The 12500-nt window shown below is 46.0% G+C and overlaps 1 protein-coding gene across 3 annotated transcripts in view; it reads right to left on the reverse strand.

Annotated features, from left to right (window-relative positions):
* sema3b (sema domain, immunoglobulin domain (Ig), short basic domain, secreted, (semaphorin) 3B) overlaps nt 1–12500 on the reverse strand; it is a 78621-nt gene that overhangs the window by 36173 nt on the left and 29948 nt on the right. Inside the window, exon 1 of one of the 3 annotated variants that reach the window (XM_056598404.1) lies at nt 10793–10863. The exons of the other annotated variants lie outside the window; for them this stretch is intronic. The gene's annotated coding sequence lies outside the window, so the exon portion shown is untranslated. Of the gene's footprint in view, nt 1–10792; nt 10864–12500 lie in introns of those variants that run through there. 3 annotated transcript variants of the gene reach the window in all.

Genomic DNA, 12500 nt, shown 5'->3' on the forward strand with positions numbered 1-12500 from the left:
GTTACTTGCTGTGTCATCATCTGGACCAGTGTTTTGGGTTTGCTGCACTATTTGGAGAACAACCATGTTTATTCTATTTGCAGGGCCTGAATTGGGTCAAATATACAACCAGAGCCTAAAAACGAAGCATTGAATTAACATGCTCTCTCTCTCTCTCTCTCTCTCTCTCTCTCTCTCTCTCTCTCTCTCTCTCTCTCTCTCTCTCTCTCTCTCTCTCTCTCTTTCTCTCTCTCCCCTGTCTCTCTCTTTTCTTGTCTCTCCTTTCTTCCCGAGGTTATAGGTATTAAGCCAAGAGGAGGAAGATTAGAGAAGGGCTTTTAAGTGTGAGTTTGCTCTGACCAAACAAACTGTTGTTTCCCACAGCGTTGGCTCAGCTCCTCTGCAGCCTCTCCTCTTCCTCTCTCCTCCCGTCCTCCCATCTCTGGTTTTCTCCTCCTCCTCCCCCCTTCCTTTCTCAAAACTCTTCCTGGAGGAAAATGAAACAGTTCTGGCCCACAAAGTGGTAAGTTGCACATACACGTGCACACAAACACACACACGTTGAGTGTGAGAAGGAGGGTGAGAGAGAGAGATAGAGGGAGAGAGACAGAGAGAAAGAGAGAGGGAGAGAGAGACCGATCTGTCACCGTTTATGACTCATTGTTTTCACAGCTCCAGGATTCGTTACTTTGGCCGTTACCGTGACACCCAGTCCCGTGGCTTTGCTCGCTCTGCTCAGTGTTTGGCACAGGTGAGCATACCTTTAAATCCTTTGACTTGGACTTCAAGCACTGTTCCCTCAGGGAATTACGCAGGGAAGACCGAACGTACTGGCAGACCAGAGCATTTAGCAAGTAAGACCTTGTCTGTGAAGAAGCCCAAAACGTCACCTTCACAGTCAATCCAACTCTATTCACAGCGCTCCTCATCAGGTTTTACCTCCCCTTGGCGACCCCCCTAAACCTGTGCACTCCAAAATTGAAAACGAAAAACCTCCCTCACATGCAGTGGAGGGAAAGGTTCGAAAGAGGGACTTTACTGAGGGAGGGGGGATTCCAGAGTGTGAAGTGTGCAGCAAAATGTGTGCAGAAACATTGAGGCTTCTGAGTTCCCCCTCCACACGCACACATACAATATCGGCAGCCCCCTAACGCCATTATTAATGAACTCCTTCCCTTCACATCTTTTCCTCCATCCATCCAACCCTTCATCCATCCAAGGTTGACCACCAGGGATTTATCCCCCCCCCCCCCACTGTACACCAGCCAAAGTGTACGAGGCGCTGGTCATAAAACCATAGCCTGCTGCCTCTGGCACGTCCGACCGCAGCACGCCAGGCCTACCAATACACACACATGCACACACACACTCACGCACACGCACACACACCCCAGGCCCGCCCCGGCTGGGGGAGAGCCAGCCGAGCAGCACTTCTGTCCTCACGTGGTCCTCGTTAGGAAGGGAAGATCGCAGCACAGGATCTCCACACGGAATCAGACTGTTGACCGGAGAGTATTGAACAGAGAGGAGGAGAGGGACACGGACAAGGGGACGATGGTGTGTGTGTGTGTGTGTGTGTGTGTGTGTGTGTGTGTGTGTGTGTGTGTGTGTGTGTGTGTGTGTGTGTGTGTGTGCGTGTGCCTGTGTGTGTGTGCCTGTGTGTGAGGTAGAAGTTGGGGAAATATAAATCTGGGGTTGTGTGTCTGTGTTTGTTTTTGTGGATGTACTTTTTAGTGTGTGTTTGTGTGTGTTTGTTTATGTGGGTGTAGCTGCAATTTAAAGTGATGCAAGTTGTGCGTGAAATCAATACATCTGTTGACCATTACCGGGATCCCCCCACTAGTTCTCTGTCCTTCCTCCTTGATCCTCCTCTCTCACCCAATCTTCTCTCTACTATTCAAGCGTTATCAATCACCATGTTTGTTTCTCATCTTCATCATCATCCCCTTGATATGTGTGCCAAGTTTAACATTGCCACATATAGCAGCATCTAATTGACTTAGTGTGCATATATGATTTACCAACCACCTCGTCCTCAACTTCTAAAGCCCCACATGTGTTTGCCTAAATGGTTGTAGTGATGGGGTGTGACGTGTAATATCCTTACAGAATTCCTCAGTTTCTTTTCACTCTTCTCCCCTTGGCTGCCGCTGAAAGAGAATTTCAACTGTGCAGGAGTGATTAACGTCTCCCAAAATCTCCATGTTTTTCGATGCATCTCTATTTCCCTTGCGTTGCTATGCGTCCAATTTCCTTGTTCTCTCCCCTGTCCTAGAAGTGGATCCCATTGGTGGACAGATGGGTGTTCTAAGGACTCTTATGGTGGTTTATTACTGCTGTACTTCAAAATCTATACTTAAGACTTTCCCCTTAAGTGCTATCTGGCCAGAGTTGGTGAACCACATAACTATGGTTCTTTTGTGTCCTTAATGCTCGACTGTGTTAGGGTTATACTAGGTCGCGTGGGACACATAGACACACACACACACACACACACACACACACACACACACACACACACACACACACACACACACACACACACACACACACACACACACAGACACACACACCACGGATAAGTGGATACTCCAGCTTGAGTGTGTGTGCAATATGAAGGCTAGTGACACGCACACACACACAAACACACAAGCACGCACACCACTTTTTATGGCGGAGTAAGATTTGTGTGCCCGCAGTGTGTTTTATGTCATATTATTCACTTCTGGATTGAAGGGAAATTAAATATGGCTGCCTATGCTTCCTCTGGTTATTCATGAAGGAAAACCCACAGAAGAAAAGCAAAGAACAACAAAATGTCAGCTTTTATATATCCTGTCAGATGATATCTCCATATTCCAGGTATAATTATATCTAAAATTATATACATGTTCCACCCCAATTATTTTTTTAATCCATCAGTTTTTGTTATTTATTTTCATACAACTATGTATACCCTCTTGTTTCCTTCCATTATTAGTGCTATTTAGGTTCCCCTCTTGAGTGGTTCCAAGAGTTGTACACCACCGTGGTCACGGCTTGGAGCGTGTCATGAATACATTTCAACTGGCTTTTATTTCCTCAAGCTTTCTTTTTTTCCTGCTCTTATTCCAGAAGGATCAGGAACTCAATGTAATGAGGAGTCACACGAGACATGGGACACACTGCTACAGAGGGAGAGAGAGAGAGAGAGAGAGAGAGAGAGAGAGAGAGAGAGAGAGAGAGAGGGAGAGAGAGAGAGAGAGAGAGAGAGAGAGAGAGAGAGGGAGAGAGAGAGAGAGAGAGAGAGAGAGAGAGAGAGAGAGAGAGAGAGAGAGAGAGACATAGAGAGAGAGAGAGAGAGAGAGAGAGAGAGAGAGAGAGAGAGAGAGAGAGAGAGAGAGAGAGAGAGAGAGAGACATAGAAGGAGACAGAAAGACAGCCTGAGATATAGTGAGCCATAGAGACAGCCGAGGTGCAGAGAGACATAGAGGGAGATAGAAAGACAGATACACAGCCAAAAAGATACAGGGAGACTTTGAGGGAAAGAGAGATACAGAGAGACCTAGAGACCTGATAATCTGACCCAGAGCCGCGAACACACCTGTAGCTAATACTCTCCGCATAACAAAGCGAGCACACGCAGTCCTTAAACACACGTTTTGACTCTGAAATGTCCTTCTTTGTGTCCATTGTCCTTTGTGTTTATGACTATGAGAAACGAAATGAGGTGTCAACAGACTCAATAACAGAGTGCAAAGGGTCCCTTGATGGATATCTTCCAAGATCATTAGATGACATTGAACCACATGTACAACGCACCTCTGAATGAAGAAACAAACACGCAAGGCCAAACGTGATGCAACACTGAGCTGAACGAGGCCTCGGATATTATGCAATATGCTGGGCGACCTGAGGCTAAAATCTGCCTCTGATGAAAAGCAATTCAAACACAATTTTTATTTGAGGTTGGGGAACATTTGAAGACAAAAAAAAAAATTGCTGAATGAAAAAGCTGCGATCCATTATCACAAAGCCAATCCGTTCCAAGCTAAATTGTCTGCCAGGGGGTCGAGGAACAGGCCAGATACAACACGTGGACACAGAGATAGAGAGACACAGAGGGAAGGACGGAGAGAGGGAGGATTTGGAAACACAAACCGAGAGATGGGAAGGAAAGGAAGGAGGAAAAACCCAATGTTCCCCTGACTAATAATGACCTCATCTGTTTTTCTCCTTCCTCTTCTGCGTCCTCCTTCCCGACCCACTCCTATCCCCCTGGTACAAAACATCAATACACACACTGAGTCCCCCATGCTTCCTTTTCCAATACTGAGTGTCTCTGCCAAACAACGTTATCCGCATTCAATTCATGGATCGTTTGCCTCAGGTTAAAGCCGATGTCGACAAGGTCACATTAAACACTATTCCACTGTTACTACTGCACAGGACAAAACTGTCGCATGCTATATCGCAGTCAAATTCAATACATTTCAATACTGTTAATCCATAATAATACACCTTGTTATTGTGTTAACAGATACTCTGATGCACTGATACAAGTTCAATACATGGCTGAGTTCAAGCAATCATATGTGTGTGTGTGTGTGTGTGTGTGTGTGTGTGTGTGTGTGTGTGTGTGTGTGTGTGTGTGTGTGTGTGTGTGTGTGTGTATGTGTGTGTGTGTGTGTGTGTGTGTGTGTGTGTGTGTGTGTGTGTGTGTGTGTGTGTGTGTGTGTACACACACACACACACAGTGTACATTCTAGGAATTGAACCCATTCAATGAGAACCGTTGTGAGTCCCACGGGAAACAACCTGGGTTCTGAAGGTGGTCCCAAAACATCTCGTACCAAGCCCCGTGTTGGGACACCTCCCCACCCCACAACATGACCTGGAACAGAACCGGTACAGCTTCACCTCCCTGGTGGCCTCCCTCTACTCTCTCTCACACACACACACACACACACACGTAACCCACCGCACTGAAGATAATCAGAGCGGAGCAGAATTAGAGCCACATTTCTCTCTGATGTTGTCCGGTGAAAACAATGGTCTCTACATGAGTAGTGAACAAAAGGCAGGAGACCCCCAGACCGGAACCCTGGTACGGCTACCCCTACATCTGTTCCTCCTGCCTCCACCTCTTCTCCTAATCCCTTTCTTCCTTTTTACCTCCCCCCCCCCACACCCAAACACACACACACACACACACACAGACGTCCCTGCGGAATCTAGAAGGGGTACAGGGGGGGGGGGGGGGGGGGGGGGGGGGTGGAGCTTGGGATTTCCCTCTGCCTAATTAATTACCAAACAAATGTTACTTAACAGGCTCAAATTTAACGAGTTCAGGCCCAATGCTGACTGCTAATTGGTCCTGTCAGACTGTAGATGTTGCTGGTTAATTGGCTCCTTTGATTGGGGCTTGTAAAGTTAATTAGCCAATTAAGCACTCCAGGCTCCCGCTTTTGTCCAGAGTCTCTGGTTTCAAGGGGATTTTTGTTACTGGTTATAGAAGAATTGGTAGGAAATCCATCATTGTCTCTTTTAAACACTATAATACTGGCCCTTGGCTGTTTTATTTTCTCAAAGCAGCAGCTTTGAGAATTAATACCACCCATTTACTTAAGCAGTCAAATAGTAAAGTGAAAAAAATGATGATTTCCTCCATATCAGTAGCTTTTCTCGCATAGGTCTTCCCACAGTGAAACTGCATACAGAATACTGTCAGTGACTGTCCCAGAGTAACTATCCATTAGGATCCGCTGAGGAATTCTACTCTTTTTTACGAGGGCAGAGGAGCCAGGCAGAGGATTCCTGATGATTGTGTCACTATCTCAGTGGACAATGGGCCGTGTTTTACTGGTGGAAAGAGGGCATGGTGTCCTTTACTGGATGGACACGCTGACATTTCAGAATGACATTTCAGATGTCAGATGTAAAACGCAAGAAGCTCAGCGGTGGTTCAAGGCTTCAATCAAGACATCTGATACTTCTGAAAGATGCAGTACAAAGGCCTACACAATGCTGCTACCCTAATGCAACCTTGTTCATCCACAACTATTTCATGCACTGTCGACTTCTCAACTATTCACAATGTAATCATTTAGCAGACACTTTCCGCCAAAGGGGCCGACAGTGAATTCAGAAGAAATTAAAATAAATAAGGATTAGAAATCTTGCTTCCTGGATTTCTACAGGTTAGCCTGCAAACATCGAGAATCAAACTCTGTACTTTTCGGCTGGGAATCATAAGCCCTGACGGTAAAACCGGCCCCGAAAACGACCAATAGACTCCATTTTGTTATAATATGCAGATATAATCCAGGAGGGTGTGAGGAGTGTGACTTCTCAAATGTAAACGTAGCACAACGACCGAAGCTATCGTGTTTGACTGCACAGAAAACCATGTGGGTTCTCCGGTGTCATCGCCAAAAAAGCAGATGGCACTTAGGAGGTATCGTTAAGAGGTTTGTCTGTGGAGACACTTAGGAAGATGACAGGCAGGGACGGAGACAAATCCCTTTAGCCTTCACTCGCTTCATTACCATAAGCCCCCCACATGACAGAGGCGCCGCGTGGTATGACGGTATGTTTACCAAGAAGAGAGTTTGCCAGCGTCATATTTTAAATAACCGACAAATATGCAAGCTGCTGCGTGGCCTCGTATGTCAGACGTTGACGCAATTCCTGGTGTGCTCGTAATAGCTTTCCGGGTTAAACCCGTTGAAGGACATCAGGATGACACACAACGTCACAAAGTGGATGAAACAATTTCCACTGAATGCTATCAATGTTCAAATTTGCTGAAGTCACATGGCGCCTAGGATGAAAAAAGTTGTTAAAAGTGCTGTATTATAATCCTTTTTTTTTTTTTTCTTGAATATGTTTAAAGGAAATCAATACTGTAATAGATATGTGGGTGTCAAAGTGTCATTAACATATTGTGCATATTTTTTATCGATTTCTACCCTGCAAGCACACAAAACACAGTTCTCTTAAATAAAGCAGCTTATATACGTTAAACTGACATAATAATACATGCTTTCCAGCTATGCACATAAACCTGTTAAAGACAGGGGGAAAATTCACTAGTAAATTATATTCACACAAGTATGGCCCTTTAAATACTTCATCCTTCCTCCTGTCTTTCTCCCTTTCTCTCGCTCTCTCCATCCATCCTGCTCACCTAAATACACACTGGCATGTTGTAATGTTGGAGGAGGACCTCTCCGTCTCTCCAAGTTTTAACAGACAACCGCGCACAACCTGCTATACATTCTTACCTATGGCCCTGCAGCCCAAGGCTGCCAACACCTCTGCCGAGAGTGGACTCTCCCTCAGTTTCCAATATCGACTTACACCCTCTCCTGCTCCAAGCTGCCCTTCAGGTATAAGGTGCCCAGGTGTGCACCTATGAGAAGCGTTCCTATGGGTGCATGCGTGCGTGTGTGCGTGCGTGTGTGCGTGCGTGTGCATATGTGTGTGTGTGTGTGTGTGTGTGTGTGTGTGTGTGTGTGTGTGTGTGTGTGTGTGTGTGTGTGTGTGTGAATGTGTGTGTGCGTGCATGTCTGTGCGTTTGCGTGTGTGTTTGTCGGTGTGTGTATGGTAAATATTAAGTTACATTGGGGGTGCCCCAGGGCCTAGCTGTCACAGTAGCGGGTGAATCTCTATAAATCCAGCCAGTGGGATGTTTGACTGACATGTTCTGTTCACACACTGCCATTACGGACCCAATGCCTCTGATTCTTTACATTGACCCTGTTCTGCACAGGTCCACTTTCTATGTGTACAAACTCCCATCATACACACAGAGTGGGTATCACCTACTGTCTGTCAGTCAGGTGGAGGGGGACTGATGCATGCAAGCATGCATGATCCTATCATCCATAGAGGTATTTCTGATGGTAAGGTAAGGAGGTTTTGTGTACTAAACGCGTAGGGATCACTTCTGACTGCATCCAAACATACCTAACGTGTGCATTCATACAGCTGTCAAAGAAATCTATGCACCAAACCCAGCGAAATAGAAACACACGTTGTTTTATGTCACATTGAGTTTATGTTTCATTGGAATAATCACCCTATTCACTCACATGAAACAGAATACTATCTAAACCTTAAAGTGTTGCCCTGGAGGGCCATACTTCTCTGTTCCCTGCCTTTGTAAACAAAGCTTTGCTACTGTTTTACTAGAAAGCTGAGCCCAGAGCTGATTTATTTAAAGAGAGGAGAGAGAGAGAGAGAGAGAGAGAGAGAGAGAGAGAGAGAGAGAGAGAGAGAGAGAGAGAGAGACATAGAAGGAGACAGAGAGACAGCCTGAGATATAGTGAGACACAGAGACTGCCGAGGTGCAGAGAGACGTAGAGGGAGATAGAAAGACAGATACACAGCCAAAAAGATACAGTGAGACTTTGAGGGAAAGAGAGATACAGAGAGACCTAGAGACCTGATAATCTGACCCAGAGCCGCGGACACACCTGTAGCTAATGCTCTCCGCATAACAAAGTGAGCACACGCAGTCCTTAAACACACGTTTTGAATCTGAAATGTCCTTCTTTGTGTCCATTCTCCTTTGTGTTTGTGACTATGAGGAACGAAATTAGGTGTCAACAGACTCAATAACAGAGTGCAAAGGGTCCCTTGATGGATATCTTCCAAGATCATTAGATGACATAGAACCACATGCACAACGGACCTCTGAATGAAGAAACAAAAACGCAAGGCCAAACGTGATGCAACACTGAGCTGAACGAGGCCTCGGATATTATGAGGACCTGTTGAAAGCCAGCCAAATGTTCAATCTTCATTTGATTACATTCACTCTATGTCCAAATCCTAGTTGCATAAACACTTGATTAAAACAAAACATTCATTATATTAGGTTGGGTCTTTTTTTTGTTTGACAATGTTTTCTTTTGCCTCACTGTGTGGTTTTCTCTTCTCTGCCTCTCTCAGCTTATCTTCCTCCTCTTCCTCTTAACTTTCACTCTTTCCTTCCATTCTTAATTATTCAGTGCCTGTCCCCTGTAGTAGCAGAAAACCTTGCTGTGTGGTGAAATATACATCATAATACACACAGACACACACACCCGAACAGAAACCCGAAGAGATGTACATGCTGCGCACACACATACAACACACATACTCACACATGCACACACAACGACACACCTCCCATGTACAAAAACATGTGGAGACACATGGTGGCATGCTCCTGATTGCAGTGTGGACAGAAACCGCACATTAGCAAATTCTGACGCAAGCAGAGCCAAACACACACTCGCGCACATGCATACACACACACGCACACCCCCCCACACACACACACACCCTGAAGCACTGCTGACGGTTCTGATAAGCATTAGCTAATGCAGGAGGACAGCTGGGCAGAATTACCAGCGAACCTAATGACTATTTCATGTGAGGATGAGAGCGGCAGCGAGAGAGCGATGTGTGTATGTGTGTGTGTGTGTGTGTGTGTGTGTGTGTGTGTGTGTGTGTGTGTGTGGTGGGGGGGGGGGGGGGGGGGTCGATTCAAAATTAGCATTACTTGACCATCTTTATCTACTTCTTTCTCTACTTCTCTTCGTTCCCCTTTGTGTTTCTCCTGAACTTACATGGGAGGAAAAGTCTGTACTTTCAATAGTGCCTTATTGTTTGGTTGTTGTTTTGCCCTTTAAAGGGGAGGTTCAAGCTTACATGCCTCAAAACAGGAAAGGTATTTAAATGCCGGGAGGCAGGTTAAAGATTAAACATGGAAGATGTCGGTGCTTTGTAATTACGTACTAATGCTTTCTTAATATTTCAAATAAGTAATCCAGCTTCCACATGTTTACTCTGAGCTCATTGTTTTACAATGCCATAAGGATTGATATCAGGATGCGTCTGCAGATGGACTTTAACCAAATCATTATTGTAACAATGTAAATGTGAAAGTAAGTATATTGTGGATAACAATATCCATCAACAATGAATATTATCTACATTTTCTTACTTTTAGCATTTCATTTTCCTCACTCGACAGAAATGAAAAAAAAACTAAAATAACTGTATCCAGTCAAGCTGATCAATCACGCGCTGTTAAGTGATGTAATCCAATATGAAATAACCCAACCGGAGCAGTGAACCCTGTCACATGACGCGACCTCACACTTGGCGGTGGAACAGGATCATAAAGGCACAGCTGAGGCTGCCACATCCACACCCACTCTGCACTGTGTTGTGTTCTGACACCTCCGCCCCCTGAACGGCCCTCTGACGAGCGCTCGGCTAATCACCGGGATGGACAAAGAGGGGAGCTCTGCCTTTTCATTTGGCAGGAAGCGGAATATCGGTCTGTCAGCAGTGGCAGCTCTCCACTCCATTACCATTAACCACCACCCAGCCCCGCCACCACCAGCCCCCAGCTCACCTTCCCCCCTGCCCTGCAGGTGTGTGTGTGTGTGTGTGTGTGTGTGTGTGTGTGTGTGTGTGTGTGTGTGTGTGTGTGTGTGTGTGTGTGTGTGTGTGTGTGTGTGTGTGTGTGTGTGTGTGTGTGTGTGTGTGTGTGTGTGTGACGGGCTGACCAGGGGACGCGTCCGGGTTGGGAGGGGGTGGGGGGTCGCTTGGCTTATGGGGGTGGGCCTGGGGCGGGCTCTTATTGTTGGGGGTGGGAGGACTTAAGATAGTGACACGGTTCAAACACACACACACACACACACACACTCAGGCACACACACGCACACACACACACACACACACACACACACACACACACACACACACACACACACACACACACACACACACACACACACACAGAAACGCACTCACAAGCGGGGGGATACCTTACAGTCTAATGCGGTGCTTCTTAGACACCCTGACAGGCCAATCACAACACAGCTTCGGGTGGCAGTAACCAGAGCCCCCGTTTGACCAGGGAGAGGACCAGGGACCAGGGACCAGGGACCAGGGACCAGGGACCAGGGACCAGGGACCAGGGACCAGGGAAAGGAACGCTGATCCTAAAACTACCAAAAATTCATGATGCAATTTAAAATCCATTAGCAGTTGTGGATTCCATAAGTCAATGTAATATCCATGAGCCAATATAGAGTCCATGAGTTCATGATAAAATCAATAACTTGATGTAGAATATATGAGTCCAAGTAAAGTCACCGCCCCAATGCAGAATTTATGAGAAAATCCAGGAGTCAATGTTGAATCCATTAGTCAATATGTAATCAATAAGTCAATGTAGAGTCAATGAGTCCATGTACAGTCAACGCCCCAATGCAGAATTTATGAGTACATATAAGGTCAATGACTCAATGACGAATCCACGGGTCAATATAAAGTCATGACTCAAAGTAAAAAATCTCATATTCAGTGGAAGGGTTTTTAGTTAGTAACACAATATCGGAGAAGTTCCTGTCAAAAGATGGGCCGCAAGTGTGTGTGTGTGTGTGTGTGTTTGTGTGTGTGTGTGTGTGTGTGTGTGAGTGTGTGTAAGTATGTGTGTGTGTGTGTGTGTGTGTGTGAGTGTGTGTAAGTATGTGTGTGTGTGTGTGTGTGTGTGTGTGTGTGTGTGTGTGTGTGTGTGTGTGTGTGTGTGTGTGTGTGTGTGTGTGTGTGTGTGTGTGTGTGTCTAGCCCATAGGCAGGGTGTGTCCAGATATTTAGGTTCAAGTAACGCGTCCCAACTCGCGTCCTTCTACACATATGTTTCCATAGCGCTCACTCCTCAGCGGAGTCCTAACTCTTCCGTTCTCTGGACATCCGTCTACGGCCTCATAGCCACGGCCTCATAGTCACGTCTGTGTTCCCGTTTGTTTTATGTTGTGCCACAGGGATTGGACTTTGGTCCACTCGCTGAGAAGAACACAACACTTCCTTTGTATCTACTCTTACACCACTGAAGACCATGTGTTTTTATTTTTTCATTCTCATGAGCTCCAGCAGCATTCACAAAGGACATAAGCACACACACACACACACACACACACACAAACACACGTTTGTGTGTGTGTGTGTTTATGTGTGTGTTTCTGTGTGTGTGTGTCTGTATGTGTGTGTGTGTGTGTGTGTGTGTGTGTGTGTGTGTGTGTGTGTGTGTGTGTGTGTGTGTGTGTGTGTGTGTGTGTGTGTGTGTGTTCGGGGGGGTATGATTAGGAAGGAGAAGTTAGTTGGTGTTTCCCTCAGGCAGATACGATTCTTAGGTTGCTAACCTCAAGCAGATTCTTCTGTTTGTGTGTGTATACATGTGTGTGTGTGTGTGTGTGTGTGTGTGTGTGTGTGTGTGTGTGTGTGTGTGTGTGTGTGTGTGTGTGTGTGTGTGTGCGTAGGTGTGTGTGTGTGTGTGTGTGTGTGTGTGTGTGTGTGTGTGTGTGTGTGTGTGTGTGTGTGTGTGTGTGCGTGTGTGTGCTTGTGTGTGTGTGTGTGTGTGTGTGTGTGTGTGTGTGTGTGTGTGTGTGTGTGTGTGTGTGTGTGGGTGTGTGTGTGCACATTTCCACATGCATGTATGTGTTTGTGTGAGTGTGTGTATATGTGCACATGCACGTG

This window comes from Gadus chalcogrammus, chromosome 1 (assembly GCF_026213295.1).
Source record: "Gadus chalcogrammus isolate NIFS_2021 chromosome 1, NIFS_Gcha_1.0, whole genome shotgun sequence".
In the NCBI taxonomy this organism is placed as follows: domain Eukaryota; kingdom Metazoa; phylum Chordata; class Actinopteri; order Gadiformes; family Gadidae; genus Gadus; species Gadus chalcogrammus.